The 20,107-nt window shown below is 41.9% G+C and overlaps 1 protein-coding gene across 8 annotated transcripts in view; it reads left to right on the top strand.

The window, feature by feature from the left end:
• Window positions 1–20,107, top strand: part of LOC112459034 (ankyrin repeat domain-containing protein 50) — a 69,178-nt gene that overhangs the window by 3,885 nt on the left and 45,186 nt on the right. For 6 of the 8 annotated variants that reach the window (XM_025022923.1, XM_025022927.1, XM_025022925.1 and 3 more), the window contains exon 1: window positions 6,447–7,193. The exons of 1 other annotated variant lie outside the window; for it this stretch is intronic. The gene's annotated coding sequence lies outside the window, so the exon portion shown is untranslated. Of the gene's footprint in view, window positions 1–6,446; window positions 7,194–20,107 lie in introns of those variants that run through there. One more of the 8 variants, XM_025022921.1, reaches the window with a different exon arrangement.

Raw genomic sequence — 20,107 nt, 5'->3', positions numbered from 1 at the left:
CAGCTAGCTGAAACTCTGTTATTTCCAATTGCAAGCGTTTATCTCAATTTATGAAACTAACCGAAAATAGGATCTTTCGATCTGAAGAGCGCGTATTTCAAGAGAAACGATCTTTACCTCGTAATACCACGCATTCCGCATTATTAATGAATTTACGTAACGTGGAACTATCCGCACATTCTTGAGGGAGCTCGGGGGTAATGTAAATACTTCACACGGACAAATGTCCTGCTGCATTTTTCACATCGTTCATACCACCGCCACTAGGAGAAGACCGCGTTGTCTCTTACATTTTTAAAGAGGCTACCGGAAACAACCTGCCGCACCATACCTGCGGCGGTATACAGCTTTCCGAATCTCGCGTGGGTCCCCAGATGATCCTCCGCCGGACGATCTTTTCTCGGGGTGTGCAAGCTGGCGACTTTTAAAGCTGCAAGCACCGAACTCCCTTCGCTTCTCGCGTATAGCTTAGCGTCGTTTGAATCCGCCGATGGGCCGCGTTGGCACCTACCTCAGCCACGTTCGCGAAAGTCTGTCCGCAGCAGAGATTCGCATCAGGATCGAGTCCCCTTGGATTGGCCGCTTTCTTCGAATGTCGAGAAACTACCCCCTCCCCCTCTTTCGCCCCGCCGTTCCTCGCTCTTTTCGCACGACATCACCGTCACCGCCAACTGTCTCTTTAAACTGTCTTCCCCTAAAGCGACGACCTGTCCCCGAAGAGATATTGCGAGAGTGACGTGGTCTTCGAGACGTGATCGTGTCAACCAGTCGCGCGTCTCGCCAGTACTGCACCTAACCACTTGAGAGTTGTGGCATTCGAACGGAATTCATGCATGAGAAATACGAAGAAGACCGTACGAACAAGTATTGTAATACGACATTAACGAATCTTTACATATGCCTTTTACATTTTTATTATTCTAATAAGAAGCTAATTTATTGCTTATTTATGTCTCTAGTCATGCATTCCCAACGAATTTCGACGGACACGACTATATTTTCTGTATTCTCTTTTATTATTTATGTTTATTGAAAAACATTATACTTATGTACAATATATAATACGGATTTTTAAATCTATCTTAAATATCGACGATATGATTCCTGTTTTCCCGCATTCCTATTTTATTGCGAGCGGAAAGGGACTATTATAAAGGAAAAAACGCTTGAACCGGTTTATCTTCCGGAAATAGCGCGTTAGAAAAACTAGTCGACTTAAAGTCAACTAATTGGAAGGCCGCGATTCTGCTGCCTCAATTCCGCGGGCAGCCGAGCGAACGAAAATAAATGGTACGGCAGAGGTTGGGTAAATAGGGCAAAAGTAACAGAAAGATATTGAACTGGCCAGGGCCACTCCGCGTGGAGCCGAAGCCCACGGAAATTGCTTGAAATGAAAGAAGGCCAACAAGTTATTTCGTACCACATTCAGCCTGTCAAATAGTTCAGAAGAGCTCTTTGCTCCGGCGGCACCGACGGTGGCACCGCGAGAGGACAGAAACATGTAAACGTAAAGAATCTTTTTACTTCACAGCTTGATTAGCACGGTCAATTTTTTAACATAAAGAAGCGTGATATTCTTTTTGTACTAATGTGCATCGATGACATATTTTTTCTCACGTCAGGTGCGACAAACGAAGATGCAATTCTCTTCCGAAATTCTATCGAGATATTAAAGAATTCTTTCTAATTTTTCTGTCCCGCAAAATTTAAAATACAACTGAATAAAAAGCTATTGAACTTTTGACTATTATTTTGCGATCTTTTAGAAAAACGAAGAGAAATACGAAATTGAAAGAGAGATTGAGGAAGACTCATAAAAACTGTACTTTTTTATTTATACATTAGTATTATAAAAGTCTGCATCGCATATTAATTTATTTTAAAAAATATATATCAGATACGTTTTCCACATTTTCGAAGTATAGTACAACGAATACAGAAAATACGGAGGCATTTTCGATACTCAACGTCGTATCTTCCGGCACGATACTGTTTCGTATTTTTCGCTTGAGAAATTCGTTGACTTCAACGCCGGTATGAATACACGGTTCGCATTTTATAACGTTAAGGAAAATCGGTCAAGCAAAAGCGCCGATATCGATATGCGAAGTCTGATGTGTCTTCGTATACCTATATATATACTTTAGCTGCGCTTCCTACGCAAAGATTCCTTCGTCTAATGTCTACTATAGGAACGCGATCCCGTCAAGTTACGCCGTTAAGCGCGGTAATCCGTGTAACGCGACCCCGGAATGGGAGAATATTGTGTAAAGGCACATTAGACACGCGTACTTTGACGAAAGGACGGTGGGCGCCAGGCAGCGAGCAGCGTTGACAAAGTTGGGATAGACATCGTGGTAGCAACGCTATTATGTCACGTGCGTAGAACGTTATTACCTTGCATGCAAAATGTATAACGGGGTGCATGGAGCTACCGAGATGCCGAGGGGCGAAATAATGCTAATTTATTCGGCGTGCATATTAGAAGTGTCGGAAGGGGGCAGAGGGGGAGACGAGGAGTCACGCGTAATAAGATACGTCTTATCTCTCTCCCTCAAGAATGCGAAACCAGACAATTCCATGTATCGGTGCCAACCGCGGGACGTTCCATTTCAAAAAAACATGACTATTTACTTATTGCAGCTCCGTATCTTTTCAATATGAATTTAAAAATGCGTCGCATACTTCGGATTACAGTTGAGAATGCGAAAATATGGTGGCAAATAGAATTATAATGATAAATAAAAATTCGCGACGTGGCAGGCAAGATATAAAATTATTTTACACACGTTTGATTTTATTAAATTTTATTATTTGATTTTATTACTTTTGCCCTTGGAAAAAGAGGAACTATATATTGCGAGTTATCTACTATATTGCAATGTAAAACCTATTCTTTTTAGCTGCACTGCGTTTTTATATATTTTACATATCAATTTATACACACGAATGTTATACGAAATACAATTTTAATATTCACAAAGTCTACAAATGTATATGTGTATAAATTTACTAATAAATTCGCGCTTTTATATATTTGTACATAAATTTCATGTATAAAATATTTTTGATATTCTAATTGTTATGACGCAGTAGAGATCGCAATAAAATTAAATATTTTATTTCGCGTTCAAATAATTAAACGTAAATTTAGTAATATTGTTCATATGGAATAAAGAAATAACACGTATATCACGAACAAAGTACCAAAAAGCGCAGCTAAATAAAATAGATTAATTGTGAAATTAATTGAAGTTCAGTATACTCACGACATCGCGACGTCCCTCGACGTCCATTAGTCCAGCTTCCGCTGCGATTATATTTACAACAGTTCTCTCGAAAATAGTTGAGAAGCATCTCTGCGTCGTTCCACGTCGATTATTTCACTTTTGTTTCACTCGCGATACACTCGCGACGCGAAATTCGCCGGATTGGAATTTGAACAAGTCTGATAAACTTAACGATTTACGAATTTAATAGTTACATACACTTATCGTAATTCGCCAATTCAATTAAAGAGTCTTGTCCATCGTATTTAATTCACGCACTTTTACGCACGTGTATGCACGTTCACTCGCGACGGGAATCCACGATATCGGTCCATGACGATAAATTTATTGTGTATCCACGATATACATATATAAATTGCGAATTTATTTAAAGAATATTTTTATGATGAAGTAAGAAGTTTCTTGTCACTAATTAAAGTACGTCTCAAGCGCGTATTCGATCAAACTTTACGTGGAGATCGAACGTATTTTCATAACACTATATGCACAAGAATCGATACTATATTCACGAGAATTATTTTTACGCGAATATCAATAATTGCGTGAACAAAATAATTAGGCTTTCAAAGCTGCGCCAGCCAAGCTTCTCGATATCGCAAATTCGATTTCACAAAATACCTAATATTTCTGTCTTCGAATAATCACGATGACGAATATATATGAACGAAAAGAAACCAACGGAAAAAACATCCATCATTCAAACACGAAGAGCACATTTTGGTATATTATAAGATGAAAAAGATGTATTGAATATATATATTACATTACAGGTATCCCTCGCTCGTCGAAAGTTTGTTTTACGCCACTTCGCTTTTACGAAAGAGCATTAGTACCTGTTTTCGCTAACCGAAAGAAATCCGATGAGAATTTTCGCTTTTACGAAAAGAATTTATCCCATACTTACAAAAGATTTCGTACGAACGCTCTAATTTCGGATATCGAGGGAAACTTGTATTTAAATTTGTTAGAGATATAAAATATAATTGCGTGCTATAAAATTCAAAAGTATCATTTAAAATATTTAAATCCTTCTCGTTTTCGCCGAGAGAGTCGAGAGCGAGCTGCCGATAAGACGCTTATATTGTTAACGAAACGATGAAAAGAACAAATGTGACAAGTCTCTGTAAACTTGAATTGTAATACTACTTTAAGAACAGTTCCGGATGTTTCAGCCCGTTAAATATTGCATTGTCCCGGCAAAAGTATCGCGCGTATTATCGTAGATGCTCGCTCGGCGAGAGAGCGCGTTATTGTGTTATGAAGATCCAGCCGCTCCCCTGCGTCACCCGCGTGACTTTGACCGACGCGCGCGCCTGCGACATACCTTAACGGCTCTACTTGTTTTTCTCGCGCTCGTGCGTGTGACGTATCTTATTTCGGTTCTGTAGAACGGTTGCAAGTTATATCTTTTACGCATGATTGATTATCGCCTTGCCGCGCGCGCGGCGAATAGAATGGGAGGCACGAACACGATAACCGGGGCCCCTTGATTTGACTGTGGTTTCTGGTAGTATTTTTTACGCTGAACAAAAAATTATATAGGTCTTATAGGGCTAACTGCTTTAGTTTTCGAGATATGCAATACTAAAGCTCAAAATAAACATAATATAAATCTTTACTTGGTAAATTGTACCCTGCTCAAATCAAGGGGTCCCGGTTATCGTGTTCTCCCCGAATGGGAAATTAATAAACGTCGTGATTCGCTATGTTTTGCAAACAAAGGTTTTTCGATATGGATTGAACATATTAGAGACGTAACTAATCGCGAGACGGCGATTGTTCGTCAAATAACGATCGACTGAAAGAACGGCTCGAGGATGAACGATTGAATTGTTATTTTTCGGTGTTTCGCGTCGACGGTAATTTAAGACGGTCCGGAGAGAAGCTCTTAAATTTCTGCGGCTCGGAAACTTCGGTCGCTTGTCCACGCGATTGCCCCTTACGCTTCACGAGTTCCAGATGTATCGTACGAAATCGTATCAAGGCGAGGAAAGGCAAAATCGACGGCGGAGAGACGGCCCCGGAAACGGATTCGGGCTGCCCGTGAATGATTTAGCAGAGCCAGGCCGAGATTCGCCCCCTCGAATCCTCGCGTCTTTGCGCCTTTAACCGCCTATCGGTTAATTTATAACAACGACGAGACTTGTGTAAGAATGAACGCACGGCGACATTATTACGTACGGCAGCGTTATTTTGACGCACGTATATGCGAGCCTTCGTATCCTAAAATATACGCACGTGCGTCGCCATCGACGTCGTCGCAGATCGTGCACGGGAAGATATAAATAAAAAGTGTCATAAATTATAACCGCGATTTCAGATTGATAGAAATCACGATACGAGAAAAGGAAAATGTGTAGAATATTTTTAAAATATCTGAATCAACACCGTTAATATATTAATTGTAACTTTTATACAATTTCAACACGTTTCTAAAGTACAATTATTTATTTCGCAACATTCTGATCGGTATTGTACTTGGAATTCGTCGTGCCTGAACTCGAGATAAACAATTTTACCCCGAAGAAGAACTCAGAGAGAAAACAAAGATTACGGTTATAAAAAAAAACCGCGTATATAACACGCATACTTATACGTATATGTATACCAGAACTTGAGAAGCGCGTCATTACACGTAAGCGTTACGGAGGATAAAACGATGTAGACGCAGGAGGTGGTAAAGCGAGGAGAATCACGGAGAAGAATCGCGATGGGGAGAAAAGCGGAGTGGACGATTACGAGAGGAGAAGAGATCGAAGAGACGTAATACAAGGGTAAAAAAAAGTGGACGAGAAACGAAGAAGAAAAGGACGAAGGCTCTTTAACCGGAGCGCACCGAACGACAGGTGAGTCCCTCGGCGGAGAGCCGCAGTTTCCCCGAGAAGGGAGCACGGAGAATGAAGGAGGCCGAGATGGAAAGGAGAAAGAAAGCGAGAGAGCGAGCGAGCGGGAGCGAGCGAGTATCGCGGTGGAATGGTGGAAACGGTGTAACGCGGCACGGTGCGGAGAGGCGAGTGCGAGTCGGAGTCGGTCGGAGTCGGCCGCGAAGATACACGAGCGCTCTCGGCTGGCGGGGGCGTGGGGAGGGGATAGGAGCGGCACCCTCGGGGGGGGGATAAGCACGCCGGCGCCTCAGTCCAGTCAGTCCTCAGTCCTTCAGTCCCGCGGTGTCCGTCGAGGTGGTTCGGTCTGTCGACGCGTTTTCTCTCCGCTCTCGGGACAAAAGCGCCCGCGGTTCTCTCCTTTCGACTCGGCCGCCGTTCGTGCGAGAGGCTGTTTCCCGCGGGAAGGGAGAGGAGAAAAGAGAGACAGAAAAATATCGTTCGGCTTGTACGCGTACGGCTTTTTCTCGCGGCCGTCGCGGTTGCCGTCGTTTTCTCTAGCGACGAGCGAGGCCGCAGCCAACCGCGGCTTTAGCGGAAGTCGACCGGCCGTATATATATAGGTATATATATATATATATATATATACGCTTCTCTCTTTCTCTATCGCGCTTTCTCGCGCTCGCGCTCGCGCGCGCGCGCTTGGTGCGTTCGACGGAGAGCGACGACATCGGGCTGTTCAACGCGACTGTACCAGCTGTGGCGACGCGACACGCTCTCGGGGAGGGAGCCGAGTGTATGTATTATGCCGTGCACTGTGTTCCCTCGTTTGTAATCTTCTGTTCTGTGCGGGTTCGCGGATCGCCAAATCGCGAGAGGCCAACAGTCGGGTTTTGCTTTCCTTCGCGCATCTCCTCTTCTGGTACTCTGATGTTTTCTCCGCCGAGGCCCCGTTAGCGCCGAGGGAACAAAGGGAGATAGCTAGGGAGGCCGACGGCGAACGAGAGAAGGGAGAGAGAGAGAGAGAGAAGACCTACACGCATACAGTCGTCGTATCGATCGAGAGCTGGTCCCACTTGACGTGAGTCGATGAGTTTCATACCACCGCTGATCTTCGGCGTCTTCTCTGGTGACACAAGGCCGGAGAATGGGACGCTCCGTTCTCCCCGTTCGGCGTTGCCCAGCACCGCAACGACGGGGACGGCTCCGTTTCTAACGGGAAAGCCGTTAGAACGGAGAGGGTCCCACGTGCAATACGATAACGCTTCAAAAATAATGCTCGGCAACGCGCTGGTCGCGCGAACCGAACGACCTTCGTCGGTAACTGTTTCTTACGCATCGAATCAAGTTCACGATCACGCACAAGGGGCCTCATTCTGCCTCCTTGTTGCTTCGGATACGATATACCAAACGCGAAACACTCACTCGGTGCTGTCAAGCTGCTTTTATACATTCAGCGCGTTCTATCAAAACGCCATCGAGACGCTTGCGAGCACTTGTCGTTTGCTGACGATCGTATCTCATTGCAGTTTATAAAACTTATTCGAGTTCTGTAGTGATAATATCGACGAAAGTGCGTTTTTTTTCTTAAACGAATCGTTAAAGTCAATTATATATGTTATAAAACAGATCTGGCTGTTAAATTTATTCAAAAGAATTAGATTAGAATTAAGTATATTTTATTAGATTTATTAGATTGTATTTCATTAGAAATTAGAATTGTCTTTTGATTTAAATTCGCGAGAAATTTTGACGTTAACGATATTGTCACTGAAAGAGTTTTAGTTTTTCGAGCATTATTTCAGCATTAAACGAATATGGACGATATTATTTTTCGCACTATTATCGTATTGTACTCGTATTATTCATATTTTATACTGCAATTTATTTATTAACTATCTATTGTGCTATATGTAATGTTTATTACGGCGAAAGTATATCACCGAAAGATATGCGAATTATAAATAACAAATTAATTGCAATATAATGACGTGATTATTATATAAGCGTTCCTATTTTTGGCGGAAGGAGAATATATATTATGTATATTTATGATATTTATTTAATGATTCAGAAACCCGTAACGTCACACACTCAACACCGAAACAGCTCGAAGAGCTATTATTAGATACTTGCGACGATAAATGATAAATGCTCAAACTGTCCGTATAAAATTACAGCTCGTCGAAAGATATCTCAACGACATAGTTCCGCGTGTCGTAATTTTTTTTTTTACATTTAAAGAATGCTGTTTCGTGGTCACGATAAACTCACGGTATAGTGAATAACAAGTAGGAAGCGAAACGTTCGCGTACGTGATGAACATCGATGGTACTTGAGTCTCTTTTTGCCACGTTACTTTTTTCTACGGCACCTTCTCCTCGATCGACTCGAAAGACGACTCTTCCGCCTAGAGACCTGTTCGTTTTTTCTTTAACACGGACTCTAGAAAAATTTCGTGCGTGTTTTCAGTCCTACATTCTTGGAAAGATTCAGATTAGGAACGAAGAGGCTCAAAGATATATCGAGACTCCAATAATTCCGATCGGAGCAGAGTCGACGCTACGGACGCTCCCCGCGAAAGCCGCACATGTGTTTTCTTTCGTATTATTGCGATCTAACGGCTGTGACACCCTGGACGTGGCCGCACGTGCACCTCGTTCGCGAAAGCCGCCGGTGATGATACGCCCCCGTCCAGGACGACGGAGATTATGCCGCGCGACGGGGCGTACCATGTCGTTAATTAGACCCGCGCCCCTCGAGCCCCGCGTAATACCGCCGCGAGTCGTACGTTTTATTGCACGCGAGGTCTAATTAGACCTAAGGTAGCGAGACAAAAGGCCGCGGTAAACCGGCGACGGTGACGAACGCACTCGCCCGCGTCCGGGGATGCCTCAATCTGACCCGGCTTAACCCGCGGAAACTTCTCGATTTACGTCCGCGAACTCGTCCGCCTGGCGTCTCGCCGAGGTATACCTTCGCGATTCTCGATATACTTTCTCAAGTGCCCCTCCCTTTGCGTTATCGCGCTTGACGAGTCGACGAACGACTTGTTGTCAATGCCCCTCGTTCAAACTCGTCTCGCGCGACGCAGAGGTGAGGTTGGCGAGAGGTATCGCGGAGGTGAAGTAGTACGCTTATCGTCCAGATTCACTCGCTTTGTCGGATACCCCGCTGACGATTATCCGGTCGCAAATGACGAAAATTTCAAGCGAGCCCGATTGACGCCGTCGCTCGTTTGACGCGTCGATCAATACTTAGGATTTGGCTTGGGTGCAACTTTCTATACGCTGCATCGAGTCTATCCCGGGATCGATTGACGGAATCAACGCTCCCGACGTGCCGTGTTTAGCAAAACTTTGACGGATGTTCGTTTCCGTTGCGTTTCAGCGCAAAAATTCTGTCGCGGGCACGCGACGCCGCGCCGCTGCGGGATAAAATCGCGACCTCGCGAGGACGGCTATTAATAGTCTCGACAAATTTATTATTAATCTTTGTAAGCTTTTTTTTTCCTCTCTTGCACGGACGCTGGAAAAATTTCGTGCGTGCGAGCGCGCTCTCGGTCTTACGTTTTTGGAGAGATTTAGAAACAAAGGATTAAAATATGCAGCTCGAGTTAATATTTAACGATCGCCGCTTACCGCGGGGTAGTTGAAAAGAGACGCTTTGTCGTCCGCGATTTTTTGCATTTCATATCTGCTGCAGGCAGCATAAAATTGAAACAAAAGTCTCGGAGCTAAAAGTCGAAACTAAAAGCGACGCCAGAGAGATGAGTGTCAAATAGATGCCGTAAAAATAGGACGTGTCTCCGTCGACCCGTGGAATAAAGTATCATTTTTAGATGCCTGTTTGAAAAGTTGTTTTAAATCGTCAATTTTCGCGTTTTGTTGATAGCATTCGTCACGTGAAATTAAATCGGAAAATGAAAGGAAATGAATAATTGAACGGTGAATTAATGTGAGATTTTTTCCTTAATTTTTCGAGATCCCGAAGTGTAACTTATTACGGCATTGTTCTTCCGAAGATTGTATTCAGAACAATTAGGATAATCTAGGATATCAAAATGCCGATTTTCGAAGTGACTGACTCATCGCGAGAGATCTCTAAAAGTACTTTACTATTTTATTCTATACATTGTATCGAATTTCGTTGTCTTAAGTAGAATAATACGCTTTTCACAACACCTCCACGGAAAGTTCGACTTTCCATGCCTGTAGAGAGGGGCGAGAGTGACCAATTTCACGCCAGGACGGCATAGCGGGCGTGAAGTAACCACTTTCCTCCCTAGGGCGGAAAGTGACCACTTGGAGGTCGAACTTTTCGTAAAGATATTGTGAAAAATATCGTGTGCACAATATACTATTACAATCGTTCAAGAGGACGGACGATCAAAATATAACATCGTTAACGGTTTCAATTCATAATATTGTGAATTTCTGGGAAAGTGGGGCATTATTCTCGTGTTACAAAAAGGAGAAAGCCATGAAAAGTGCAAAGTACGGCGCATTACTCTTTGCACAGATGTTACATTCGCACAATATTTCATCTGAGAACGTAACAGACGCACTAAACATTAATTCTCTCTCAGCATTCTCTATTAAACTCGCGCGAGGAATGGTCCAACCAAGTTTGTTCTCTTAATAGAACTTTTAATGAAATTTTCTAACGTGAAACACGTTTATATAATATTCCGCGAAATCGTATTGCGCAACGAGTAAAAATCCCGGTGGTGTACTTCGCGTTTGTTAAATGGCGTTAAATCGGAAAAGCGGCAAGCAAGAGCGGCAAGAGTTTCCATTCAATTCGCCGCGTTCGTCCTTGAGTTATTCGACAAAGTTGAAAAATTGGATTCGGCCGGAGATATGGTGTGTGGATCGAGATATCTTTATCGCGCCGCCGACCGGCTGGTGAATTAATCCCGGCACTTCAAAAAGTTGAATAGCAAGTTCCGAATATAAATCTTGTACATACTTCGCGGTTCGCGTCGCACCGAACGCAGGCATAACTTACGGGCATTAGTCATTGATATAATCGATCTCAGTGGTACGGTAACTAATCTCGCGTGACGTTCCCGTCGACCGTAACGTTAATTTATTGTCAGCTAATTAGCCATTCCGTCGTTCTCTCTCTCTCTCTCTCTCTTTCTCCTGCTCCCTCTCTGCATTCGGATAGGATTTCTGTGTCAATTCGATGCATCAGCCTCCCAGGGTTCGATCGAATTTCCGGGGGGAGGATCGAGCCATTCGTCGGGCGAAGTTGTGTTCCCCTGTGACAAGATGGTTACGAAAATGGAATGGTGTCGATCGAAACGACATAATGATTCTTCTTTAGAAAATTAACTTGTAAATGTAAATAATATTAAATTAATTTATTATTATTAAAACTAGACTTTACATCACGTGCGACGTTATGTTGGTAGATTTCGCAGTCGACGGGGAAATTAATGTAAATCGAGTTATCAGTTTCTCCGTCTTCGTGAATTAGGGCTTGTGGCTTTTGTTGTGAGAAAACCCTTTATACAATATGCACATACAGATAGTGTTACTCAAATTCATATGGAGTGGTCTTTGAGAATGCAGGTTCTTCTCTCCCTTTCTCGAGTATGTTCCGCGATGCTGACCCATACCCTAGGGTGCTACCAGAGTTGCAAGACAGGTAGTGACGTCATCGATCCAGCTGCTTCTCTCTTTTGTGCTCGTCTTTCCTCTCTCGAAGACGTTCGCCGTGTAATAGCTCCGGGGGCTTTCGTTAAACGTAATACGCGAACGTGTACGTGTACCGGCGGAATATTATTTCAAGAAGGAATTGAGAGGAATCTCCTTTCCGGTTGAAGGAGAATCACCGAGTTCTTTTAGAATTTATTAAAAATGATATCGCGTAAAGAGGACGTATGGCCCTTCTTACGTCGTATCGCGAATTCTATCTTGTATCATGTTGCACTGGACTAACTGGTAAGACGATTATATCCGGACGTATTAAAGAAACGAGATATTAGAGAAAACGACACAAACGAGATAAATATAAATTAAGGACTTCTATTTATATATTGGAGACCGGTTTTTTATATAAGTAGAAACTGGATCAGTTCGATATATTTTACGCGACTCTCGGGAACTGTGTGTGTGTTTTAAGTTTCAAAGTTTATTTTAAACACACTATTAAATTCATGGTGTCAAATTGTACTCAATTTGAGTCAGCTTAAACCATAGGTCGCCACTGTTTCTACTTAAAATAAGTCGTTAATTTAACTAAAACAATTTTAATTTAACTAAACCAATAGAGTTAAGATAATACTGTTTTCTGTTAAAATAATAAATTTTGACAGATAAGTTAGTTAAAAATAACAAAAATGTTATTTAACTTACTTAAGGTATTGGTTTAAATTTCATTCTTTAATATTTAACAGTGTATAGAAGTTTTACATTAGAAGAGCTTTTCGTGAGCATCGAAGTTAAAGCTGAGACAAATAGTCTCTGTCGGATTTTGACTTGGCCTTTTGGGAAACATGGACCATCGATGTTATCGGTACAAGTCGACGATTTCCGACATTGGGTTTTGCCAGTGGCCAAGTCTTGTACAGGCGATAGGGTGCGCTTATGTGACAGGGGATGTGTTATAGATGGGGATGGTCCACCGGCGAAACTCGTCGCGCAACCACCTATTTGCGGCGAGTTGAACGTAACTTTCGCATGCTATTAACAAAGAACTATACATAAATTATTATCACAGCCGCTGAAATTCGAACATCGTCGAAACTTCGTGATTCGCCAACAGGTTCTGGAAACACCGGGTCTTGAAAATTTATGACGTGTACATTGAGAGCACCGAAGTTCAACGTTTATCAAAAGACCGGATCGAAATATTCCGAGAAGAAAACGTATTATCCGATCGCTTTTAACGACCATTCGCATAGTCTTGGCAAAGCGTTACGGATAGCGCGAAAAATTTATTCTGAGATCACAGAAATGACTTTCCTCGTGAATGTCGAAAGAGGTAAGATATGACTCGGTGACGAAAGACAAATGAGAGATTCGCGGAATTTAAGTGTAACGATTTAATAAACGTTGCCGACTCGACGACTCGTGAGACTTCGTAATTCCCAAGACACGCAGGTGGAATACACGTCGATCTACCCGCACAGATACCGCCCGTATATCGCGGCGCGATTACGCGGCCGCGCTTATCGCGACGGTGGTGCACTCGCGATCGTTGCGTTCCGTATTCATCATAGAGCACTCGTGATGTATATACAAGTACGAAGATAGTTGTCGCGGTCTCTCGCGGTATGTGTGCGCGCGCGCGTGCGTTTGTTAGCCTCGTATGAATCCCCTTCCGGCGGTAGAGGTAGCTGCCGAGATATATAAGGTGGCTCTTGACGTCATTGACCCAGCTGCTCGTCCCTTATGCGCGTCTTTCCACGAGATATCCCGCGTACCAGCGTACCGACACGTAACGTACGATATGCAAATCGCTCGCGCGCGCGTATAAAGTTATTATCCGCGTGCATCCCGAGCGCGCCGAGATTGTCCGCCGCTCGTCATAATACCGCGCGCGTTACGCGCTGACGAGGAGCGCGATCTCGGACGTCTTGCGCTTCCTAATTTAGCCTCTTTCCCGAGTCCCCCCGAATTATCCCGCTTTTCCTCGCGAGAGTCTCGGTCTCGTCGACTATATCCGAGCGCGGCCATCTGCATACACATAGTCAGAGTGTACGTGGAAAAACTACGAGAAAATTACTCACGGTTGTATCGGCTTAACGAGAAGCGGACGGATAAGCGTTCGCGATAACGATTATGGATCGTCCGCGATAAAATGTTTACGGTCTTATCGCGTATAGATCTGCGAGGGAAACAAGCATCGTTTCTAAATCTGTCGGTACTAAAAGTTACGTGTGGCGTGCAGATAAAACGTCAGTGATATCAGATTTATCAAGCGGTAAAATGTTGAACGGTTCCCACAATATTTCCTCTTAGCTTTCCTCAATCAGCAAATTTACGCATCTCATATTTTTCTTTAGATATTTTATAGATAACACATCTATAACATGTTGATCATACTAAAACTTTTGCTTATCTTTTCCCGAAGCGATGACCTAATTAGCATCAAACATATCTTCGTTTTTTTTTCCTTTTCTTTTGTTCGACTTTAAATTTTAACTGCAGCTGACACAGCCATTATTCTTTGCGATAAACGGAGCAATAAAATCGGGAATAGAGTGACAAATTTGCGATAAAACAATACTAGATATTTCCGTATATGTTTCCACAATTCCACATATTTTCCATCGTACTCAAACGGTGCCAGCCTAATAGACGTCTTTAACCATAATCGAGGCGTGTACAGTATGGCGGCGGTTTGTTCTGTTCGATAGAGAATATAATGCTTTAGTACGCGAACGGGCAAACGTGCGCGATATCGGCTCGTGGTTGGACCGCGCCCTGGAATGTACGCGAATTTAATATTGGCACGTGCAGATATAACGTATGGACCCGTGTACGCCAGATGGAAGCCGCACTAAAGCCACTTTGCACCGGCGAACGTTTCGACTGAAATTATGCTGTCGATACGCTTCTTTCCGGAAGTGCGGCAGATCGAATTCACCGCAATTCACGTTTAATATTTCGACGATTGAGTGAGGCCTTTAGAAAGTGAAAAGATGTTCAATTTTTAGTTTAGCTTTAAACAAATATATAATTAACAAAATTTAAGCAAATTTAACGCTCTCTCAAACTGCACATGTAATTTATTCATTTGCTTGCATTTTAATATAATATTTAACTCATATTTTAATTTTAAACAGATTAATAACAGATTTTTGCCATACCATTAGTGTCGCAATTTGCAATCCTATATTTTTCCTATATTTCTGTAAATTTTTCCCATGCTTCAAGTTATACATAAGCACACTGAGAAAAAAAATGTGTTAATTTTAAAAAATATTTAGTCCAATACGAGCAACTAAATATTTTAAGTAGTTTAACTAAACATTAGTTAAATTAATTAATTCTTGATTAAAAAATGTTAAAGGTTGACATGAATGCATTATACCTTTTTTAGTTCAACTTAATAATTGTTAAAACAACTAATGTTTAGTTAACTAACTAACATGTTTAGTTGCTCGTATCGGACTAAATATTTTTTGGAATTAACAATTTTTTTTTCTCAGTGCAATGCTTATTGAATCGCAGATTAGAAGTGAATTGTCTTTTGATATGCCAAAGAATTCACGGTCGAAAGAAAGCGCAAAGTGTGAAGAAGCCTGAGATATCGAACGTATCTCCCACGTACAGTTGCTGCGGCTTAATTGATTTTCTACCTTTCGCTCGTCGAATTAGCTTGGCACCGAATGGATAGACTCGAGAATAATCGCGGATATAGGATCGTGCCTTGCAGAAAATCCTGCTCGATCGAGTCGTATCTTTCTTCGGATTAACGTGATAATTAAACGCGTAATTAAACACACGCAATTGCGTGGAAATATGGATGGAAACGGATATGCGCGTTTATGTAGGTATACCCGTATACCATCCGGCAAAGACATGCAAACGCGTTTAATCGATTTCTTTCGGTTTAACGAATTGGCTTTTCATATTTGTTAATTTATTCAAATTGATATCACGCATTGCGATCTAATCTTACACGCACACTTACGCGTATTCGGTATGATAGAAAGTATTTTATCTGCGAATTAAACTTCGTCATATACTTATTTGTCTATTAAAATTCTTCTTACATTATTATATCTGCTGTTTTATTATTACTGTTATTGTTATCGATATCGTGTTAGTATCTCTCCTCTGCAAATATTTTCCGTTCCATGTTTTCTGTGAAAATTCAGAGGCCCGTGTCGATTCATTTTCTTGAATAAATATATCCAGGTTTTTTCTCTAATCAAGCTTCAATCGCTCGAATCACCTACCTTGATTTCTACAAAATTTGCAATGCGATAAAACAAACTATTAATAATAACTGTATCGCATAGTTATCATAGATCAGATAAATTCGTCGCGCTTATCTACGTAGATTCGATTTTTCGGTGCAACGGCGCTTCGTTCTAAAGAATTATTGCTTCGGTGAAGAAGACGACGAAGAAGAAGAGGAGGAGGAGGAAGAGGAGAAAGAAACGTCGCAGCATCTCAATCGTTATTGCAACGAATCGTGAATCATCGTGCGAGATGACTCCTCGAGTGTAGGAGTTTTATTGTACGATTCGTTCTACGCCAGTCGAAATGGTCCATAAAATATGAACGAAATGGCATTCAATAAATCATAGACGCACGCGAGTTATTCGCGAGAGAGGGAAAGCGCGTTGTCGATTTCATTTCTCGGGATATTCGTGTTTCGCCAAGTCTAAATTGACCATTCTGCAACACTTTACCGCGACGGCGTATTCATACTGATTTTGTAGTTTCTCTTCGATTCAATTACGTTTCTCCTTTCCATATTCATTACGTATAATTACCGCTGTTTACGCACCCCGTCGACGGTCGTTAGTCTCGTTGCCATCGGCTCGTGTTTCCATGAAGGAGTATACATTGTGGACTTTAAGAGAAAGCAGGCGGGGAGAAAGAGCCGATAATCGTTCGATTCCTAGAAGCGATCGCACTTCCCGTAGCCATAAATTAAATCGTGCGCCTCCCGGCCGATTCACGACCGATTTTTCGCCGCGAAGAGCTCGCTATCGACGCTATCTATCAATCAGTACGCTCGAACGTACGAATGCACGCCAAGGCGCGTCAGGCGATCGTCGAAGATAATCTATTTGATCGATGTGTCGCCCTCCGTAAAGATTCCGCTGCATTGTTTAAATTCGTAGTGTCAAATTATACTCAATTCGAGTCATTTTTAATCATTCTTATATAAGTCGCCACTGCTCCTACTCAATATGTCGTTAATTTAACTAAAACAAGTTAATTTAACTAAACTAATAAAGTTAAAATAACACTGTTTTGTGTTAAAACAATGTATTTTGACGCACATGGTTAAAAATAACAAAATGTTATTTAACTCGTGGTATTGGTTTAAATTTTACCTTTTAATATTTAACAGCGACAGACATTTTTTCGTAATTAGATATTTATAAACTACAGCGCAGTGTGTGTGTGCAAGCGATTTTATCTCTATAGGCGTTTTCTGTTAGATTTTTTTATCGATGTGTTTGAGATGTAAATATATATCTGCATATTACGACCTGACATTTGATCGAGATTCTGATTTGAATAAATCGACGTGCGTTTTGCACACGCATATCTAAAACCTTACCTATTTCACGTATAGCGATTAGTAATATTTTAACCTTTGTTTTATACATTTCTTCCGCGTTTTTCTGGAAAATATGCGAGAGTTAGCAGCGCATAGTTTGATTAAGTCCTGCAATTAGGTTGCTGCCCGTTCTTTTTCTCTTCAATTTTAAACCGGGTGAATTATGAAAAAAACTTATTACAAACAAATTTATGCTGGCACGTCCCAGAGATTGCATCTCACATGCAAATGTCAGTACCGGATTGTCTCGATATACGGCTCCGCTTTCGCAATTTTTCCATTATGCCCGATCGCGCGGCTCTCCGTTGTTGTTGCGTTACTGTCGTCGTGTCGAATATGAAATAGGCGCGTCCTACACGCCTGTGTGTACACACACCATATATGCATATCCGCTGTGTGGACACGAGAAAGGTTTGGCTTTGCTCGTCGTTACACGATTACAATTTGTACGAAGGCAACGCGCGGATCGATCGGCCAGTTTCTCCGCTGTCGCTCGAAACTGTCAATCGAACGGATAAAAAAAAAGAAATACAGCCGTAATTGTTGGGCGAAATAAAGAGATATCAACAGTCGAGTAAGGCGGAAAGTTAATTTTTAACGGCAGGCCGTGCTTTCGCATTCGTCGAATCTAGGTCCTCCGACGAACGAAAAAGCAGGTCGGTTTTCGCGGACGTCGCCGACGCTATTTCAACACGACGGCGTAATTCCCGGCGGAGGAAAACCTATTTCCGTACTCGTGTTTAGATAATTTTTCTCGGTATCTTGGCAGTTATTCTCTTGCACCGTGACAGACAAATCGCGTTTCGTCGAACAATTCTCCGAGCCGTTAACAGACGCGTTTCGGGGCTTACCTTCGCGTGCGTTACGCGCGTTTCCAAGGAATGGAGCACGACCGTGCCTCCGTGATCCATATTTAAACGAGGAGCGCCGACAGAATGGCCTGTATGCTAGCAATCGGTATGCCGTTTCTGCGGGCGGGTATCATCGAGTCTTTCGCAGTATCGATTTGCTTCCTGACGATCAACATGTCAATAACCCCGAACGAGAGATCTGTTCGATGATGGCGTAGCACTGTACATTGTATTATGTAAAAATGTACTATTTGAATATACTGTTCTTCTTGCGTATCGTATTGCTGTTTTTAGTGGTCTTTAAATGAACAAAATATTTTACTTTTTTATTTGCAGATTGTTTTATCGGGATTTGAGGTCGATTTATTTTTTCGAATAATATATTATTAGACATTCCCTTTTCCATCATTTTTATAACGTTGAATGTTGTGTGAATTTATTTTCCAATAGTTAAATAAAGAATCGCTTTTTATTTTGTCCGTCTGAATGTCTTCTAAATTCCAAAATCATTCGTATAGCAATTCGCGAATTTCAAATATGCGCGCAGTCGTAGCTTTAAATTGTTGATACTCCAGCAATTTCGTTGGAATGGAAACGCAATAATAAAGAATTTATGAAATTGAATTCGGAATATTTTAATACATTGGGCAGCGAACTTTCAACGCTTCACGTTTTAATCACACATATAATATAATAAATACAGTCTAGTTCTATAATTTTCACGCGTATTTCTCGCTTAAATGATATTAGTTTAAACGTCCGCGGTCGAGATATAATCCCGACGAAATGGCTCGGATATCCCTCGGTTACAACCGCGGGTAGGGGGTTTAATATGTGCTGTAACGTGACTAATTTCTGCAGTCTATTTTGTCAAATGACGTGATTCACCTGCGTCAACGTCAATAATCAGCACGAAGGATAGACCGTGCTACTATGTGTGTGTATCTTACTCATTAATGAGGTTCTGTTTATTGCCTCGTACGGTCGCAAGGTAATAGGATGGGCATTGTAACATCGATTGATTGTTTAACAAGATAACAAGCACGACGCATATACGAATTCTGGTTAATTGCATCGCAAATACATAATATTCTTGCGATGTGAAATAAATTGGCGACGCACATCAACATTTTGGTAATGGGGCAGTAATAAGCGTTATCTCCAAAATAGATAAATGATGTATATAGAAAGACAAATTGTTTATAATTATCTCCCGTTATAATTATAGAATCCATTGAAAAAACAGAAGCTTGATTTCACATTATTCCATTCTCTCATTATCCTTTCTGTAATTTCTATGCAAACCGGTTCTTTACAGACACTCAATTTTTATCTTTGGAAAGTCATAAAATAATCAAGTGCTTCGCATTTTGTTCATTTCATTCTTGTTTTGAGGAGAGCAGTGAATGGTCTATTCGCGCAATATTCTTAAGAAGGTATCGGGAAGGGGGGGGGGAGATTTTTTTGAAAGCGTCGCTTTCCGGAAGGTTTTTATTTAAATTAATTAAGCTACAATCAGCTACAACTGTTGCGAGACGAAACGTCGTTCGATCGCCCTCGGTCGTTACACGCATGACTCACGGGGCGCTCTTATTAAACGGTGCTTTGTCTTGCATTTGCATATGGTAATTGATACGATTTATCGTGAGTATCCCAACGCGACGGTTCACGGCGCGCCCGAGGTCATGTAACGTAAATAATTTCTTTCCCTCCGTTCGCGTAACTCGCCGGATGCGACATTGAAACGTTAAAATGCGATAACGCGCGCGATAGTGCAACGTAAGGAATTAATACGCAAATATAACGCCGTCAGCGTTCGATTATTGAACATTTGTATTCCGTCCTGCTCATTATATGCCCGCAAGTTATTGCACTTCGCTCC

Source organism: Temnothorax curvispinosus, unplaced genomic scaffold, assembly GCF_003070985.1.
Source record: "Temnothorax curvispinosus isolate PA1 unplaced genomic scaffold, ASM307098v1 QBEX01009448.1, whole genome shotgun sequence".
Taxonomy (NCBI): Eukaryota; Metazoa; Arthropoda; class Insecta; order Hymenoptera; family Formicidae; genus Temnothorax; species Temnothorax curvispinosus.
The sequence above is the reverse complement of the archived record's forward strand: the minus strand, read 5'-3'. Positions and strand labels throughout refer to the sequence as shown.